Source organism: Adiantum capillus-veneris, chromosome 8 (assembly GCF_014529385.1).
Source record: "Adiantum capillus-veneris isolate H3 chromosome 8, ASM1452938v2, whole genome shotgun sequence".
NCBI lineage: Eukaryota > Viridiplantae > Streptophyta > Polypodiopsida > Polypodiales > Pteridaceae > Adiantum > Adiantum capillus-veneris.
Genome location: NC_140938.1, coordinates 26,566,059 through 26,586,725, shown reverse-complemented (window position 1 = coordinate 26,586,725; position 20,667 = coordinate 26,566,059).

Here is a 20,667-nt window from a genome sequence, read left to right as displayed (position 1 = left end):
AAACTCAAGGAAGATTAGCTTTATGTTATACATTACACTTACACAATCAAATTTGAATTTGGATATCAAGAAAGCCACCAAAAAAATCATAAAAGTGCTAATTTTGGCCAAAAAAAGGATTATGCAATTCTTGTAAATTGGTCATAACTTTCAATTTTAACACTTAGCTCTCTCTACAAGCATCAAAACATGTTGAGAACTATGAAGGCCTAACCTCTAGCCATCTAAACCTCACTAACATGAAGTTTAGAGTGGTATAGTTACCAAAAATTGAAAAAAAGCCAAAAACAGGACCCATTTTTTCACACAGTTTAGGTTCAAAAATGTTGTGCAAGAGTAAGGTTAATGGTGAGATCGATAATAAAAAAAAATGCTAAGTTTTTTTCAGCTCATAAGGCAACTTTGTGGATATATAGCACCTAAAAATTCATTTTCATACTCTTCAAATAATTCAAGCAAAATGGTCACTTAACAGGACACAAAAGTGTCCAAGGACATAAAAGTGTCCTGTTACCATTCTAGTGTTAAAGGGGTTTTGCTTTGCTCAAATGAAGTGGTATTTTTCTAGTTTTACAGGCTTCTCACTACAGTCCTTGGCAGCGATTCTTCTCGAATTTATATGTCTTATGGTGATGTGCCTTTTGTTGACCTTTGGATGGCACTGGATCTTAGACTTGTATAATTGTTGGATTTGCTCTAGCAATGCTTGGGCTTGAGTTTTAAAATGGTTCACTTAGCTTAAGCTTTCTTGATACATGTGCTTGACCTAGCTTGTTTTGAAAAAAAACACCCTCATATGTATATGAAAACCCCAATTGTATGATGGTGATACTTGGCTATGTTTTTTTCTACTTTGTTGCTGGAAGCACCATAACATTTGGTTTTTGGGTAAATGAAAGGTCTATGCATACCTTAAAAGGGATTGTGGGGTTGTTAGGCTGAAGTTTAGGAATTGTGTGTCCCTTATTGTTTTTGACTCTGTTTAAGACTTGATATTTGCTTGACTCTTGGTATGGATTGGTTCGATTGGATGGCATGAGAACTGAACTTGATATTTTTTGAGCTGCTGTGAGACATGGGATAGCATGATTGGATCCTTTTGTATTGGGATCTTCTTTAGAGATTTTCAAAATAGTCTTCAAAATTGCTTTACTTTTTCTTGACTGGGTTAACAACTCTTGGAATGCACACTTGCTCTCTTGATGCTATGATGATAAATCATCTTGGCTTGCATTGGTTTTGAGCCTTGATATGACAATGCACTGCTAGGTTTGACTCTTTAGTTTGTAACAACTTCTTGAACAATTGATTTTTGTGATGAAAAGGGCTTGGATGGCAAGATTTCCATCTCTAGTTTTATAAATGATATGTCCACTCTAATTCAAAGGGTCCTAAATTGACACGTTGCGCTTGGTTGGAGGTTGTTTATCTAGAAATAATGTGGATTTGTTTCCCAACTGACTGGCTCTAAGATCCCTCTTCCTGATTGGGTTGCTCAAACCATCCCATACTTACTACCTACCCTTTAATAAGGGCTTGATTACTATTTTCTCAACTGGGTCTTAGAACTAGGTTTACTTTTGGAACTCTATCGTTACAATTCCATTTTGCTCAAACCTTTCTTGGTTGGATGTAGCTCAATGTCTATACATTTGGCATGGTTTGTCCTTACTAGAAGTCTTGGATGACATGTAAAAGAATATAAACATTTCTCAAAATCCTATAAGATCCTTACCCTAATGGATATATTCACTACAACAAAAAAACGTGTTATCGACGCAGATATCGACACGGCCCATCGCTATCCGCGTCGCTGTGAAACCAGTCGCTATTAGCGACGCGGATAGCAACGCACATAGCGACGACCATAGCAGAAAAAAAATTTCTTGGGCAGAGGGCAGGTAGCCTAGCCTGTGCCCAGTTAAAAGATGGACACAGCCACAGCCAGACTTCCTGCCCTCTGTCCAAGAAAGCAAGCAACACCAAAATATCAACCATGCTCCCGCGCGCAGAAATTTTGGCAGAGTTCCCTTTGTTTTTACATAAACTTTTCAAAAAAAACCATATCATGTATACGCCTCCTACATGCTATCCATGTAGGATCTCACATGAGATTTAAGGCCAATGAAAGACAACTGTACTAACTGAAAAGCATAGCCATAACTTAAAAGCATAACCATAACGAACCATAACCATAATTTAAAACCATAACCGGCTATAACCACTTTGATCACAACCATAATGCAGATAACCATAACCATAAACAAAATTAACAATAACCATAAGCATAACCAGAAAGAGAAACAATAACTGTCTATACAATGACAATGACAATAATCATAACCACAAGGGAAACAATAACTATCTGAACACTAACTATTTGTACAAAAAAGAGACACAGAAGCGTGTCTGTGTCTCACAAAGCATATAGATGAAATCTGGTCCACTAATGACTAGGCGTCGCAACCTGCACATAGGACAACTCACAAAATTAGTATTGATATTACTTCACATATACTGACTTAATTAAATCAACTCACACATATTAACGTCTCACCTCAAGCGATCAGCGAGACTGTAAGGCCTCCAAGTCTACAGGCTCTCCTGAAGCTTCAAGATCATTCAGTACTTCATAGATACCTTTGCGATATCCATCTGACTCCTCATCGCGTGATGGAGCTCGATGCATCGCAAGATTCTACGTTTATACACCTCTCTCTCTCTTTCCTACATACACACACACCGCTCTCTCTCTCTCTCTATTTCCTACACACACCTCTCTCTCTCTCTCTCTTTCCTACACACACACACACACATCGCTCTCTCTCTCTCTCTCTCTCTCTCTCTCTCTCTCTCTCTCTCTCTCTCTCTCTCTCTCTCTCTCTCTCCTACACACACACACACAATGTAGAGGTAGAGAGAGAGAGAGAGAGCAAGAAAGAGGGGTTGGGGAGGGTGGAGATGGACATAATACATGCGCATCAGGTTTCGGCCAAGATCCGAGCAGACGAAAATGGCCCCTACGCGCGGGTTTCGCTTTTTTCTCCCAATTTTTTTGGCGTCGATATACGCGTCGCTATACGCATGGCAAATAAAGCCTTTCCATGCGTATATCGACGCACATTGCGACGCGTATAGAGACGTCCGCTAATGTCGTCGATATACGCGTAGAAAAGCATGGCCGTCGATATAGGCACGTCGATATCTTCATTTAGTGTTGTAGTGATTTCAACATACTTGCTCAAACGAAGCTTACAAAACAAATATATATTGGATGGCTTGTAGATTGGTTGAACAACTTTGAACTCTTTGAAGAAGAAAAAGGCTACTTTCAGGTCTCTCATGATCATTTGGATACTGCCTTGAGAGTGTAGTAATGGCTTTGAGCTTTCTCTTGGATTACTAAAAAGGAATCATTCACAACTTATTTAAATCTGTTAAGGTGACTCATGGTGCAAGGATTACCCTGTTGATGAGATTTTTTTTTAAAAAATTGAGCCTATAAAACCATTTTGAGACATTGAAAACTTTGGAAAGACATAACTTAATTTAATTAGAGCTTTTAAACATTCCATTATGGCGTTACATTGGAAATGGCATGACATCCAAATATCTTATCTTAATTTTCAAAAATTCTTTTTAAGAAAAGAAACTTCTTTTACTTCAAAATCTCTTTTATTTTAGGAAAATAGATAGTCTAATATTTTAAACTACAACATGGATCATAACTGATCTACAAGAGGTTGTGTGTTCTTGTGACGCTTTTAGCGACGAAAATACACTGGGTTTTTATAACCCTCGACGTCACTAAGAGCATCACTATTAGCGTCGATACGGGGACGTCGCTATATAGCGACGTTTAGAGCGACGGCTATAGCGACGCTGCAGGGCCATCAATAGCGACTGTCATAACGACGCTCGAGATGAAATTTTTTTGGTGGCAGGGCATCACCCATCAACCATATTGTTTCATTTGTCTATTTACCTTTGACGTCTTGTAAACGACCATTGTCAAAACATACAAAGAATCCATTATGTTAGAATTTCAAATCCCATAAACCCTAAATTATCAAACATAGATGCAAAAACACTTACAAAATCGGCCTCAAATGATGCCCACCTGCCACTCCCCAAGTGGTGCGAGCTCCCTGCCTCTACTCGCGCTTTGGCTGCCTCCTTTTCTTGCTTCCACTTGTCGGGATTCTCGCGCTCTTCTTTCTTCGCATGCTTCCAATCTTCTTTGGCCAGCCAATCTGGGCTGCTCCACCCATGCTTGATTGCTTTTTGCACTTCGGAACGCTTATGCTTGCAGTATTCGCGCATTTGAACCTTCATCACATCTTCATTGAAGTGGTCATCCTGTGTTGGAACGGGAAACTTGTCATGAAGCATGCTGATGACTCTGTCTTTTAATTCATTCGGTACTTCACTCCATGTGTTTAGTATGTAGTGTCTAAACACTTGAGAGAAAAGACCGCGCATGCGCGAAATCACCTCCTGGCCTTCATCATCCAAGATGATGCCGCCGCTGAAGTCGACAAAGTAAGGCAAGCCCTCTCGCCGCTGACGCGTGAACCTAGGTGTCTCGGTCGGGGTCTCTAGTGGCGTGTCAATGGGGGTACGGACGCTAGGTGTCTCCACTGGAGTCTGAGCCCCAAAGCGAGGAGTGTCCACTGGAGTGACTCCTGGAGGAGTAGCTAGTGGTGTGTAGCTGCGGGGAACGGTAGTCAGCCGCACAAAACTGGTGTCGATGGTGATGTTGTGGCTGGTGTCGGGACGGGCAAACAAGGGTAGGGTAAAGAGCCTTGTCGAACACGAGGCGGTGTTGAAGCATCGGTGGCACCACCCCCACAACAACTGCCACCGCCACCACTAGAGCGTTGGTGCCTAGACGAGTGTGAAGATCGTCTCGTCGACACCGAAGCTTCGGAGCGCACTGAGGACTCCGAAACAGAGGGAGATGCGGATGGAGTAGGAACGCGCGATGGTGTGCTAGAGTGATGACGCTCCACGTACCACTGCTCTGCTGGGGTGACAAAGAAGAAAGAAACTCCTCATCATCCATACCTGCATTAAACACACAAACATTTAAACTTAATATTGAATGAATGGAGTAGAAAACATGGACAAGTAGATAGAGAGAGAGAGAGATAGAGAGAGAGAGGAGGTGCTCGTCGTCTCTGCTTATGAGAACATACCTAGAGCATACGTACCTGGAGTGGACGCAAAGACCATTAAATACAATGACGCAAATACTTAAAGAGCCGGAGAATCGTAGAAGAACTTGAATGTGCTTGTAGCTTTGGAATGTTCAAAGGCTAGCAGCAATAGAAAGCGTTCTTCTTCTATTCAACTTGAGTGATGGAAGAGGCAAGTGCATAACTTTGAATTTACAAAATGGAGCAAAATTGTTCAAATACAATATTTATGGCTTTAAGAGATCTCTCTCTCATCCTCGCATAGCTTAGCATAACTTCCTATATCAATATAGAGCTCTCTATTTAAACAGATGTCCTCTGTTTCATTTTGTAGATCCTCTGCATGCACCCCATAGAGAGTAGCAGCTTGATGTTCGTTTGGCACCACCTCCATGGCTTCTGACTGAGCATCTTCTCCGATCTCCTCCATTGATGCCGCTGTGATTGGCACATGGTAGCCTTCATACGTCCGTGCACTACGAGGGGCTACCTCTATGACGTACCACCAGTTTGATGCAGACTTTTTAGGATGAAATATCACCTGTCAGAGCCACATAACTTACATGAGAGCTTCCAAGACATAAATTCTAAAATGGGATGTTAACTATTTACATACTTACTCGTTCACAATGATCGGGTAGTACGAAAGTGTCTCTTAGGTCAGTCTATTTCTTAGTTGAATCCACCTCAAGAAAATCGGACTCTCCTCTACGCACAGTAGTGTTGCGACCCTCCATGATTATCTTGAACCATTGCACGTCGAACAAGTTGACAAAAAATTCTCTATAATCGATCCTCAAAATCTCTTGTAGCGTACCGAAGTAAATGAATTCCGCCACCACAGGATCTGCATCAGAGGACCGTCGTCGACTAGACTGTTCAAATTTTGCCATGATTCCACAATCTTGAGTAAAACGTTTTTTTTCGATCGGTTCCACCCTAAAATGTTGACCTTTACACCATGCTGTTGTGTATGACTTATACTACAACCAACAAAGATTATGAGTGGCCGTTCAAACATCTAGAAAGTTACTAGTCGTACATTGCAAACTTACCTTGGTCGCGCAACCCCTAGAGTACTCCCACTCTTCCTCAGTCACTTCTTCACCGCATTGTTGTGCACTTTTCAATTGGTTGTGCAACCATCTTAAGGTCATGAATGTTGGTAGGCTCTCCAGACCTGTCGGATAGTGCATCGGTGGTCGTCTTCCCCATCTCCACTCGATTCTTGCCCTTTGTCGCTCTTGCTTTGCATCCTCATATTGTGAAATCCACTTCTACACGACTGGATTGTGAAGCATGCAAAATCGGTTGATTTTAGCCTCTAGATCTTCCGTCATCTTCTTCTCAACACCAAGATTGCACATGAAAATTCCAGATATGTGCTCATCATCTATGGTTCGTCATAGCGTGTCCCGGACTTTATCAAATCCGTCTAGCCACTCTCCAATGTACACTAGGGACTCTGATACCAGCCAACCTTCTGCCATGCTACCCTCCGGACGTGCCTTCTAACGCACATATCCCTTGAGCGTTTTCATGAAACGTTCTAAAAAGAACATCCATCTAGAATGTACTGTGCCAGCTATTTCCACCTTATCAACTATGTGAACAAGAAGATGCACCTAAATGGTTAGCATGGTAGTAGGAAAATGTTTCTCAAACATGCACACAACCTCTGCAGCATTTAGTTTGGCGAATGGTATGGAGTCTACGTTGATCTGCTTTTGTGAGATCCATAGCACCAACTTCGCAAGTTTGTAGATTGTGTTACAGACGTCAAGAGACAAACATCCCTCAATGGAAACCGGAAAGATAAACTGCAAAACACGTGCAGCAATGATATTACAATACACACACGAATTTGTTACACAATTCTCACTATGATATACTCCACTATGAACATACCTGACACATTTTATGCCAGTCATGTGACTTCAAACCGGTAAGCTTTTCTTCTTTAGTAAAACACGTTTGGAGTGAGTGCATTACGCCAGTGGGGGTCCGCAAAGATCGAATGGTCTCTTTTACTTTGCGTTCTTGGGCTCCTGTGAAAATCCATGGTGCTTTAGGGAGTTTTATCGATCCATCGGACGTTGTTTGCGACCAATATTGCTCCATACGATCCACATTTCTAAGGTCAACTCTGGCTCCCAAAGTATCTTTCTTGCCAGTCAGATGGTCCCATACTAGATTACCCACATTCTTGAATATGTGCATTGGATCGAGCAAGTGATTGATCATGAGTCGGGGCCAGTATGGTAACTCGTACCATAGAGATAGTCTCTTCATCCCTGGAGGCAATCCGTCATCACACATCTCCTTCTGCTCTAACCATGCTTGTGCAGACATCCTTGGTGGCTCTCTTCCCAAAAAGCCGTTGCGTAACACATGATTCTCTAGAAGATATGCTTGATGACCTTCGTAGATTTGCTTCTTCAATGAGGGAGCCCTACGTGCATTCAGTCTAGGTCCACATGTGACATATGCTCTATATCCGCTTGTTTGAAGCCCTGCATATATACACATGATAATAGATCAACTATGGGAAAAAACAAGATTTACAGTGTCTGAGTGAGGAGTGTCAATAGATCACCTGAGCATTCTGTTAGCCCGGGATAGTCATGCATGGTCCACATTAGAATGCCTCTGATCAAAGCATTCCGTCGTCCTGTGTGTCGGCTCATATCCACCACCTCTATGCCAATCCACAATTGTTGTAGCTCTTCCAATAGTGGACGAAGATACACATCCATATTCTCCACTTTATATCGCCCTGGCACAATCAAGCTTAGCCATAGGTGCCCCTTCTTCGTAGTCAACCATGGGGGAATGTTGTAGTTGACGATGACAACAGGCCATACATTGTAAGATCTTGATATTTGACCAAAAGGATTTACGCCATCCATAGCCAGGCCTAAGCTCAAATTTTGAGCTTCCCTGGCAAAATCGGACCATGTTCCATCTATATGTTTCCAGGCTGCACAATCTGTAGGAATCCGTAGAACACCATCCGAAGATTTATTCTCCTCATGCCATGATGCTAGGGCGGCCATGGACTTACATTCGAAGAAATGCTTGATGCGAGGAAGTAGAGGAAAATGTCACAAAACCTTTTGCGGAATTTTTGTTCCGTGGAGATCTACTCGATATCTTTCGGAATCACATTTCGGACACTTCTCCATGTCTATGTATTCCCCTCTGAAAAGAATGCAGTCATTAGGACAAGCCTGGATCAAATTGTAATCCATCCCCAAGTTTCGCAAAATCTTTCTTGCTTCCTCTCGGGAATCTGGCATCACATTATCAGTTGGTAGTATGTGCTCTTTGAGAAATCTACACAACATAAAAATACGATACAATTGTGGAAAAATCTATCAGATCATTATACATTTAGAGTTTTATTAAAGTAAACTAATTGTAATAGATCACCTGAAAAGCGTTGTGACGCTAGTGTCACTCCATCCAAACTTTGTCTGCATGTTGAGAAGAACCAGGAACGCTTTCAATCTAGACACACGTGCTCCATTATACAATGGAGTATCAGCTTCACTTTTCATATCATCATAGACAAGCCTTTATGATCGTCTCGATCATTTCATCAATCTCGGGCTCAAACATTGCCTCGTTGGGAATGTGGTCTGCATGATTATCCCCCGAGCTGTCAGAGGCTACATCTTGTGGCCTCACATATGTTGCTTGACCAAAGCGCCTGCGAACACGTCTTTTGGGTTGCAAGATTGCTGCATGTTGGCCAGCATCAGAGTCTGACGAGTTATAATTGGAAACAACTCGATCTATAATAGATGGATCGAACTCGCCAAATTCGCGAACGTGCTGCAAAGAAACGCGTCTTGTCCGTCGCACAGCATGCTTGGAATGGTTACAAGGACATAAGATCCTCGTTGAGAGATAGGTGTTTTGGTTGGATGGCTCCAGCGTCCCCTTGCCCCCCCCCCCCCCCCCCCCCCCCCCCCCCCCCCCCCAAAAAACCTCCGCCCCCACCCAACCTCCGCCTCCGTCCCTATTGGTGGCCCAGCACGCAAAACCCGGCCGCCCATTGCCCTGGTTTCTCTCCCTCCGCCCCCCTTGCGTTAGTGCCCTGCTTCCATCCACGCAAAACGCTCCAGCCCGTGATCACACACACAATCACAAACAAATATTTTGTAACAATTTTTTTAATAAATATTTTATTTTTTTAACATTAATTTTTTGAATTAATAAAATAATATTAATTTCAATTTTATAACGGCTACTTATTAGACGTGAGTATATAATCAATTTGTTTTAGCTTATACAATGTGATCTTGTGCTTAATTATTTGCTTAGCATATTCTTATGGCTTGCTCTTTATTTTTCTTGGATAAAGAGTTTTCTTATTCTTTTTACAATGGTAAATTCATAATATCTGAATCATTTCTTTTAGAATTAATTTCTCCAATGCAATTTACAACTTTAGATGTTGTTATCGAAGTAGGTGATATTGAAATGAATTTGCCTCTTGAGAGGACTCTCAACAATTTGGGTGAATTCATCTATGTATTGGATGAGCAACTTTCACGTAAATACAAAGTCAACGTATCTCATCAAACACAGTATGCCGGCTCACCTAGCATGATTCCCATTTCCATTGTGGATAGCCCGTCAAAGATGCAATTCGGTCCAAAGGAGTTAATAGATCTATGTACCCCCCCTCTAGTTTTGCCCTTAAACAGCTTCAAAATGAGTACAAGACAAAAGCTCTTACAGGCCGAGAAGAAGGGCACATTGACAAAGCTGTTAATGCAAATCAATCTCGTTCTAGAATTTCCACCTACCATGGGAAAGTTGCACCATATGGATGCGATGGAGCACAAGTATGATCCTCATTTGTGGTCGAAGCCTACTACATCCAATATTGTATTTGCAGGTGTAGTGCGTCTTAGTCATTGCATAGGATTTCTCAAGTGCATGAATGAACAATGTGTCCGCTTAGTTAATTACCATATTCCCAATACAAGTCATTTCAACGGGTACATACAAAAGGCAACTGGACCTGGGGAATATTGTAAGATAGGAGATAAGAGCCTTACATGCCATTTTTGTAAGGCAATTGCTTTTTGTATTGCAACATGTGATTGTGTAGTATACTATGTCATTCCATCCGATGAGACTGCCACTAGAGTCATGATTCATCGTGCCACATCGACACGATGTGCGCAGCGGCACATCCAAAACACTAACAGACAACACCAAGCTGATGGTGCAAAGGATTTTGACTGTTGACCCACACGCAGGAGCCAGGAAGGTTCAAATGTGTTTGGCAAAAGAAATTATAAGTACAACACTTCTTCGCAACAACACCAACGAAGGTATTTTAGGCGAGAAACAACTATTTGCAATCGCTGAGGAGTTGGGCCCATTGGTGCAAGATAACTGGTATGAGCATTTCCTAGATTCTTATTTCAATGCAAAACTCTATGCTAAATTATTTTTAACCTAAACACTTGACAGGTTTCGGAGGTCAGTATCTATTTTACGTAGAGGGGTTGACAAAGAATCTTTTGGCATTGATGCACTCCTAAAACTGAAGCGAGACTGCACATATGAGTTTTTCCATGGAAGCCGGTTTCCTAGTCAAGGTATGGAGGGGGAGAAATGTTATGTCTTCAAAATGTCCACAATTGGTCCAGCATCCGGTGTGGACCTAGTCAACCGAATGAGACAAGATCGGGATGGTGATCTTCGACGTGCATGGATCCAGTTTGATCACACTAGACGTGTTAACGATTGGGTTACTATGGCCTGTCATGTCTATGATCCAAGGTACATGGCCTATCTTAAGAGCTTTGTGGCTTTCCATTTACTCTCTCTAAAACAATTTGTTTGCAGCATGTAGGACCTTTTGACTATTGCAACTTGTGAAATGAAACAGGAAGACATGGAAACGCAATGTTTGTTTTGGGAGTGCCTTAATGATGTAATGATATCATGTGGGTGTGACAAAGCAAATTTCTTTGGTTACATGGCTGATGAAGCTCAAGTAAATTGGAATGCAATTCGAATTGTTTTCAATCGTGGTGACAAGACCAATACAATGAGCGGCCGAGAGCGTTCTTGTCTTTTCCATTGGAAGCAAAGCTTGAATCAACACACAATGAAGTATGTGGTGCAAGCTTCTCAACACACACCCAAAGAAATGTGTGTGAAGTGGAGGCAAGCACCAACAAAAGAGGCTGCAGCAACAGAGGCTCGTCTGATACGCCAATGGTGGCATAACGGTCATTGCATAGACCGTAACATTCCATACATGGATTCATGGCTTAGTTGGTGGGAAATTTGTATTGCACATTGGGGCGGCTTTATGACATGCGTAGAAAGTAGCTCTGATGGACCAAACACTCCACGCACTAAAGCATAGCAGTTGGCTAGCAGGGGAGGGTTTCCGTAAACGCATATAATTATATGATGCATGTACAACTGACCTTGCAAATTCCATCTTACACAGCACAAAGGCCATTTCATACAGCCATGGAAAACACATTGGGAAGGGTCCATCAATACAAAAGCTTACGGAACGCCATGAAAAACGTCCTAGCCAAGTGATTAGAGCAGTGAATGCGGCTACTGAGGGCACTCCAATGTATAAACAACCAACTCCATTAACAGGAGATAAGGAGACATCAAGGCAAAAACGGAAGCCAAATGAGGTTATCAACGTGGAAGATGATGCATCGCATAGGCCTGAGTACAACTCGGTCACCAAAGATCACAAGAAGTGTGGAAGACCACGTAAGATCAACTTTGCAGAAGAAGGGATATCACAAACCCCAAAACGAAGTATAGGTTCTGGTGGGCAGTATATAGTTGAGCGCAAGGTCAATGAGGCAATGTGGGCCATACGTCAAACTCCACAAGGTAGTAGGGTCACATGTAGCGGCACACCAAGAGGCGGACGTAGGTGTGGATGCAGTATAGCAGGTTCTAGCCTTGGTATACCAGCCCCATCGTTTGAAGGATATCGAAAACATCCAAATGGTGTTGTGCATCAATGGTTTTGGTTTTGTCCGGATCATGTCTTGCATTGTCATATAGTAGACCAGAACATTGAGCCGCAGCCTCTTCATCCACCACACACTTGGCCCGTGCATGTGGGCACCAACCTATCGGAGGATGAGGTGCAAATATTGCATGAAGGGGGGTATCAAGTGGAGCTAAGCAAAGAAGGAGTATCTAATGTAACGCCAGTTGCTCAAGAACAAAATATGACGAACTCTCCTTTCAAGTCAAAAGATGCATCCACTCCTGAAGGCAGTGCAAGAGCCACAGAGCGAGATGGTCTACGTGTACGGTATCGGACTTCAATTTCCTAGGATGCTGCTCGCAAGATCAGTCTAGCACTAGCCTTGAGAGCGAAGGTCGTAGAAGAGATATATGCAGCAGATGGTGTTAGTGAGGTCTTCAAACTAGAGACGAACAGTGAAGATGGTCATGTCAGGATGTACAAAGTTTGTATTAGCAACCAGCCATCATGCACATGCCCAGACTTCATGGAACGGGTGTCAAAGCAAAAACCATATCTTGCATGTAAACATTTGTATTTTATTTATCTGCGTGTGCTAGGGCTAAGCCAAAATGAGAACATGTTTATCCATCAACCAATCGTGGCACATGTTGATATCTTCAGGGCACTGAGTCGAAGCCGGACTTATCCAGGCATGGATGCATAGCATTTGACAATGCTCACTTTTTCTTAGTATGCTTTACCTAAACAATTGTACTACTTTCTAATTTTATCTTAGGATGGTCACATTGGGATACATTCATTTGCAACTTTTTTTCATATTTGAGTACTAGTTGTTTATGTGTCAAATCATGTATAAAATAATATAATATTACCACAGTGGCTATAAATTGCCATAGCTTGAGTTATTTTTGTGAAAGCGTCCACTAGCTTCCTAGCACACCTCTCCTTCTTTCACGATGTCCGACGATCTTGAGAGTAAAATAAAATCTGTGTGGGATGCCATGGAAGCCATTCCAAACGGAGAGGCATTGTATGGAGCCGACTGATTTTGTCAGGCTCTCAAGGCAACCATCAACGTGTATCGCCTCTATCAATGCCACAAGGAACTCAATATGCGGAGCTTAATCAATTTGAACGAGACGGGACAACTAGCTTTCTCTTGCTGGAAGAAGATTGGGCTCATCACAGAGGAGGATGAGGAGGAAATGAGGCAGTAGCTAAGCAACGTGGTGAATCTTAATATGCCAATCAAAGGGAGCACATCAACTACTAAAACCGGGCCTTCCAGAAGATGAACACTTCTTGTTTATGTATTGCAAGTTTAATAAAATGTAACTTTTTTATTATTAATGGGAGTTCTTGTTTTAAGTACCCTTGTCTATATTGTTTTTGAAACAATTTGTCTAGCTTCCATACCTTTGACTGTCTCTCTCTCTCTCTCTCTCTCTCTCTCTCTCTCTCTCTCTCTCTCTCTCTCTCTCTCTCTCTCTCTCTCTCTCAAAGAGAGAGATAGAGATAGTCCACAAAGAGGAAGAGAGAATCTTTTTAGGAATTTGCTCACCTGATTCCTAAAAAGCACTCACCGGAAACTGCTTGCCTAGAAATATCTCCCTCAGAGCTCTATGCATCTATGGTGTCACTTTCAATTTTTAATAACATCTCCTAGTTTTACATTAGAATCTTTGCTCACCAGTCTCATGAGATGAGATATTTTTGGGACCAAGGCTTACAAGTGCTTCCCTTGAAAATTTCTAAGTGTTCGATCCAACAATGAAAAATTCTTATGCTATTGTGTGTGTGTGTGTGTGTGTGCACGCGCGTGCGTGCAAGTGCGCACAAAAATAATTGCGTTTAACTTAAATTTGAAGTCGCGGAGCGGAGCGTGGGTCGACTCTCTCACACACACACAGTGAGCTTACACAGTACACTACGCAGAGAACTGTTAGAAGGGTTATCTCCCAATTAATCTTAGTATTCACAAAGTATAAGTTAGTATATACAAAGAGTTAGAGGTAAGTGAGTTAGGCGGGCGGCCGGCCATATCCGCATAAGAGGCCACTTGGGCTTTAATCCCAACAACCTCCCACTTAAAGTCCAATGTGGCACTTTAAGTAACTGTAAATCTATGAACATAAATGTACAAAGATTTACATGGCTGCCATCTATCCAATGCCCAATAACTCACGACAATGCACAAAGCCCTCTCCTGGAAGTCCCTTTGTGAGTAGATCAGCAGGATTGTCCTTGGTGTGGATCTTCAGCAGTTGTATCTGCTTGTCTTCAAGTACTTCCCTAATGAAGTGATACTTCACATCAATATGCTTAGTCTTCGAATGGAACACTGGATTCTTTGCCAATTGTATAGCACTTTGACTATCACAATATAACTCTGGCATATCTGCATTGATTCCCAAGTCTGCAACCAATCTACCAAGCCAAATAGCTTCTTTGCATGCCTCATTTGCTGCAACATACTCAGCTTCTGTAGTAGACTGCGTAACACAATCTTGTAATCGAGATCGCCATGATATGGCACCTCCAGCCAATGTAAAGACATAGCCTGATGTAGATCTCCTCTTATCCAAGTCTCCTGCATAATCTGAGTCAGTGTATCCTCTGACACTCAAATCCTGACTACCATAGCATATGCGCATACTCTTTGTATGTTTTAAGTATCTCATGATACCTTTCACTGCCTCCCAATGTTTCTTGCCGGGATTTGACATATATCTGCTAACCACTCCCACTGCAAATGCAATATCCGGACGTGTAGCAATCATTGCATACATCAAACTACCCACTGCAGACGCATATGGAATCTTATCCATTTCAGCCTTTTCTTCCTCAGACACAGAACAATCTTGTTTGCTAAGTTTCACATATGGTGGCAATGGAACACTCAATGCCTTTCCCTTCTCCATATTGAAACGTTGCAAAACCTTGTCAATATACTCTGTTTGAGATAACCAAATCAACTTCTTTGATCTGTCTCTCTCAATGCGCATACCAAGTATATGACTTGCCTCACCCATGTCTTTCATGTCAAACGATTTTGCCATCTTTGACTTCAAAGCTGAAATTTCTTCCAAGTGTTTGCCAGCAATCAACATGTCATCCACATACAAAATAAGGATCAGCCAACTGCCATCCTTAGCCTTCTTTGTATATAGACAGTGATCGAACTCACTACGTTTGTAGCCTTGAGAAAGCATAAACTGGTGGAACTTATGGTACCATGCCCTCGGTGATTGTTTTAAGCCATAAAGACTCTTTAACAACTGGCATACCCAATCTTCCTTGCCTTTCTCAACAAAACCTTCTGGCTGCTGCATGTAAATTTCCACATCTAAATCACCATGCAAGAACGTTGTCTTGACATCCATTTGGTGCAACACCAAATCCAATATAGCAACCAATGCAAGAAAGCATCTCAATGTAGTCATCTTGACCACTGGAGAGAAGACTTCATCAAAGTCAATGCCTTGTTCTTGCTTAAAGCCCTTGGCAACAAGCCTTGCTTTGTACTTTGGCTGACTATCATGAGCGGTGATCTTATACCTGTAAACCCATTTACAAGGTAGAGCCTTTTTGCCCTGTGGTAATTTAACCAACTTCCATGTCTGGTTTTTATGCAGAGCTGTCATCTCTGACTGCATGGCCAACTGCCATTTTTTCGAGTCAACCACTTGTAATGCTTCCTTGTAACAAGATGATTCTCCGCAATCTGTGAGCATGACATAATTTAGAGATGGCGCATAACGATCAGGTGGTTTGGAGACACACTCAGAACGTCTCACCACAACTGATTCTGCCTCTCTAGCCACTATAGGCTGTTCCTGAGCCTGACCATGCTGTCTTGATGTGCTAGCACTAGGTCCATCTTCCCTGAAGACAACTCTTCTGATCTCCTCTGTCTTCTCTGGCTTAGCGTGAAACTTGGCTTCATTGAAATGCACATCATTGCTACGAATAAGCTTTCTGGACTCAGGATCCCAAAGCCGGTAACCCATCTCGCCCGATTCTCCGTAGCCAAGAAATATACACTTCTTGCTCTTTGGTTCTAACTTATTTCTGAACTCCTTAGGAATATGGCTATAAGCTTCACAACCAAAGACTCTGAGATGCTTATACGAAGGTGCCTTCCCTGTCCATAGCATCTCGGCCACTGCACTCTTATCCAGAACCCTACTAGGAGACCTGTTGATCAAATGGACTGCTGTAGCCACTGCTTCCGCCCAAAATCCATCAGGCAACTCAGCATTTGACAACATGCTTCTGACCTTCTCTTGTATGGTCCTATTCATACGTTCTGCAACCCCATTCTGTGAAGGATTATATGGTGCAGTAAGTTCCCGCTTAATCCCTTTTGCTTCACAAAAGTCTTGAAAAGCTTTGGAAACGTACTCTCCACCATTGTCAGTTCTCAAGCACTTCAGCTTCTGACCACTTTGATTCTCCACCAGCTGCAAGAATGTCTTAAAGACCTTGAGCACCTCATCCTTGTGCTTCAAGAAGTAAACCCATACTTTGCGAGAATAGTCATCTATGAATGTACAAAAGTACGCTGCTCCCCCTAGTGACAAACTAGGCATTGGTCCGCATAGATCACTGTGTACAAGAGCTAACCGTTCGTCCCTACGATTCCTCTTTGATCTGTGCGGTTCCTGTGTTTGCTTACCATAAACACAATGCTCACAAAACTCGAAATCTTGAAATGAAAATCCAGGCAAATAACCATAATGAGAAAGTATTTCCATTCCTCTTTTTGACATATGTCCCAACCTACGATGCCACAGTGACACACTTGGCTGCTCAATCACATTAATTACATGGTTTTTAACCTCTGAAACATGTAAAGTGTACAGAGTTCCTGACTTGCTGCCATGTGCTACAGTCATCGAACCTTTGGAGATCTTCCAAGCGCTGTTCCCAAAAACTGTCACATAACTTGCATCATCCAACTTCCCTGTACTAATCAAGCTCTTTCGGATTGCTGGAACATGTCTGACATTCTTGAGCCATAAAGAAGAGCCATTCTGAAACTTCAACTGCACATCTCCCACTCCAAGTATGTCACAAACCTGCTCATTGCCAAGTCTGACATAATCTTTAGTAGCCACATATGATGTAAACCACTCTTTGTGCGGAGAAACATGTAAAGATGCCCCTGAGTCGATAATCCAATCACTCATAGCATGTCCATCCTCTGCAGTCAAGAAAACAGAATCAAGATTGCTTGTAAGGAAGATGTCACCAGCTACTATACCAGAATCACTGTCTGAACCAGATCCTGTGACATTCACCTCTTCAATCTTCACTGAACTCTTCTTTTCTTTAAACGGTTGTCTCCCTCGAACGACCAAAGCGCTATTGCCTTTGCCTTTGTCAATGTTCTTCCTGTTCACTTCCTCTGTGAGCAAGCTGCCTTCTACATTGGCACTTGTAAGACCTTCTGGCGCGACAGAATTACTTAACGCTGTACGAAAAGTATCCCAACTGTCTGGCAAAATGATTAAGAGAAACATAGCCTTCACTGAATCTGGAAAGACTATCTCCTGTGCTGTTAACTGGCTGAAAATTGAGTGAAATTCATTTAGATGATTTGACATGGCTGTCCCTTCCTTCATCTTCAAATCCACCAATTTCTTGAGCCAGTAAATCTGAGAAGCAGCACTTTGTTTCTCGTACATACCACATAGCTTTTGCCATACGCCATACGCTGTAGTCTCTTCTGCTACGTTGAAGTAAACATTTTCTGCCAGTGTCAGCATGATTGTGGAACAAGCTAACTCGTCAAGCTCTTCCCACTCATCTTCAGCCATACCTTCTGGTCTCTCCCCTTTGAGCTTCAGTGGCTTCACTTGTTTTTTCTGCACCAAAACCTGTCAAATCTGCTTCTTCCAGAATGGAAAGTTTGTGCCATCCAGCTTCTTTATGTTGTAAAGAGTCTCACTTTGAGAAGATGCCATATCTGCCAAACTGTTTACTCCTGAGAAAAATCCGGCAGAGTTTCCCCTGTAAACTGGCCTCTGTACACAGTAAACAAGCTGTAATCAACAAGCTGAACACCTCTCCTCAGGAACTGTCAGTATTTTTGAAAATTTTTGACAGAGTCTCCCCTGTAAACTGAGCTCTGGGAACCAAAAGATAGCTCAAGAAACAATCATAAATAGCTGACCAATGACAAATCTAAAAAATCCCTGTAATATGTTGTCCTATAAGCATACACTGTCTCCTCTCTGGGCGATGACAAAACCTGTATCTATCTCAAGACGCATAAGATGCAATCCAGTGTCTACACAAAGTCATACATCCTAAGGGATAAAAGTCGCCGAAGAAGATGCGTGTAGAGGGGAACTCCAGCAACCTAATCCACCTCACACTGGGTAACCCAGCCCCCAATGCTTGGCTTCAAAAAACCTCACACACGACCCTCTCAGATGGCTCAGCAAACTGCCCAGAACTAGCATACATCCTATAATAGACCAATCACTGTCCTATGACCGCTGCGGCGGTCTGTCTGCTAGCGTGACTCACAACTAGCAGACCCACAATCACAGTACATCAATCTGCAATACATGCCAGTGGTGTCAAGCCGTCGTATGGCCACACCTCCCCTGGAACCTGGCAAGCACAAGAAGTAACAATGCAGACTGCAATATATATATCTGATGATATATATGTGTACCTGGTCTATAGATGATGCTCTGAAGACTAATAGGTGATGTATGTCGATGCCGATATTGATGTCGACCACCTCCTGCTTGCCAATCTACACAAGACGGATTTCTTTGCGGCTGAAATCTATCTTCTACTGTAGTGCTCAGAACGAAATTCTGAGGGCATAAACGGCTTCGAAAGGGGGGTAAAACCCCAGGTCGCCTGATGGAAACGCTCCCGGAACGCCGAGTGTGAATTTTCGAACTCCGGATCCAGAATCTGCCGGAAAAGTGCACGCGCGCGCGATTGCGCAAATCCGCACTGAACCAAGGCTCTGATACCAATTGAAGTCGCGGAGCGGAGCGTGGGTCGACCGACTCTCTCACACACACACAGTGAGCTTACACAGTACACTACGCAGAGAACTGTTAGAAGGGTTATCTCCCAATTAATCTTAGTATTCACAAAGTATAAGTTAGTATATACAAAGAGTTAGAGGTAAGTGAGTTAGGCGGCCGGCCGGCCATATCCGCATAAGAGGCCACTTGGGCTTTAATCCCAACAAAATTCACATGCACATGCCACCAAAAATAGCGAAAACATCAAAACAATCAAATTTAGAAGAACAACATTACATCCAAAAGAGAAAAAAAAATGCATCAAAAGAAGACAATGTGCACATGTATGCGCTCAAAACCATAGCACAAATATACATTCAAATAAGCTTGCTAATATGGTGCATAAATCAATTTATATTGAATTAACCCGTAATAAGTGTGATAACTAGAAAAAAAATTGCCAATAATTTACAAAATTTAGCCATAGAAAATCTCAAAATTCCATGCAATCAAGCACAAACTAATGCCATGATAGCATCAATAATCACACGAGTAAATAATTTTCCATTGATTTAAAACCCAAAATTACAAACCATGGCAAAATTGTGTCAAATCTTACCGAAATGGCGCAATTAGCAAGTAAACGCAACCAATTTCAGCACATCAATGCACTGACCACCTAATGCACATTCCAATTTTGCGTACATACAACAATTTAACCACAATCATTGAAAATAGGATAAAAGAATGTGAAAAGAGAATGAACATTGCATAAACAACTACAAAATTGCATGAGCATGGAGAGGCTCAAGGACTCCGTAGCATAACCACACACACAAGAGCACTCTATAAAATGATAAAACAAAGTGTCCTTTCATACAATGCACATTGTCTTGTATACCTAGCGTTCCATTTATGCATTGCATAGGTGCCCAACGCCATCAAGGATGCAGACTAATTGTCTTTGTTACCTAAGCATACTAACTGATGTCCTTATTGCACTTGGAACTCAAAATGAGCCCATACCCACTTATACAAGTTTACATTGGTGTAAAAATAAAAGGGATTTTACAATAGGTGATGGTATAAGCATAGTGTTAGTCCATTCCTTGATTACCCTTGCACATGCACTTTGTCTTCACTTTTTTTCTTGTTGGAACCTTGGTGTTACCTGTGAAAAAGCTACTTAGCACAATAGCATAAAGAAGTTCCAAAGTAGGCACAACATTTTCTATGTCCTTTCACATCACTTGAAACTTTTGATATACCTCATTCCTGGTATGATGATCCCTATACCCAAAGATCTTTAAGGTACACGTGGACTATAGATGTATGGCTCAATGAGCACTATCAAGACCTCTGAAGAAATCTACATTCTTTTTGTGATGAAATAAAGTGGATGGACTTGAGATATCTTCAACAACTCAAGTTATGAGGCACCTCATTGTTTAGGTTTTTTTTGCCT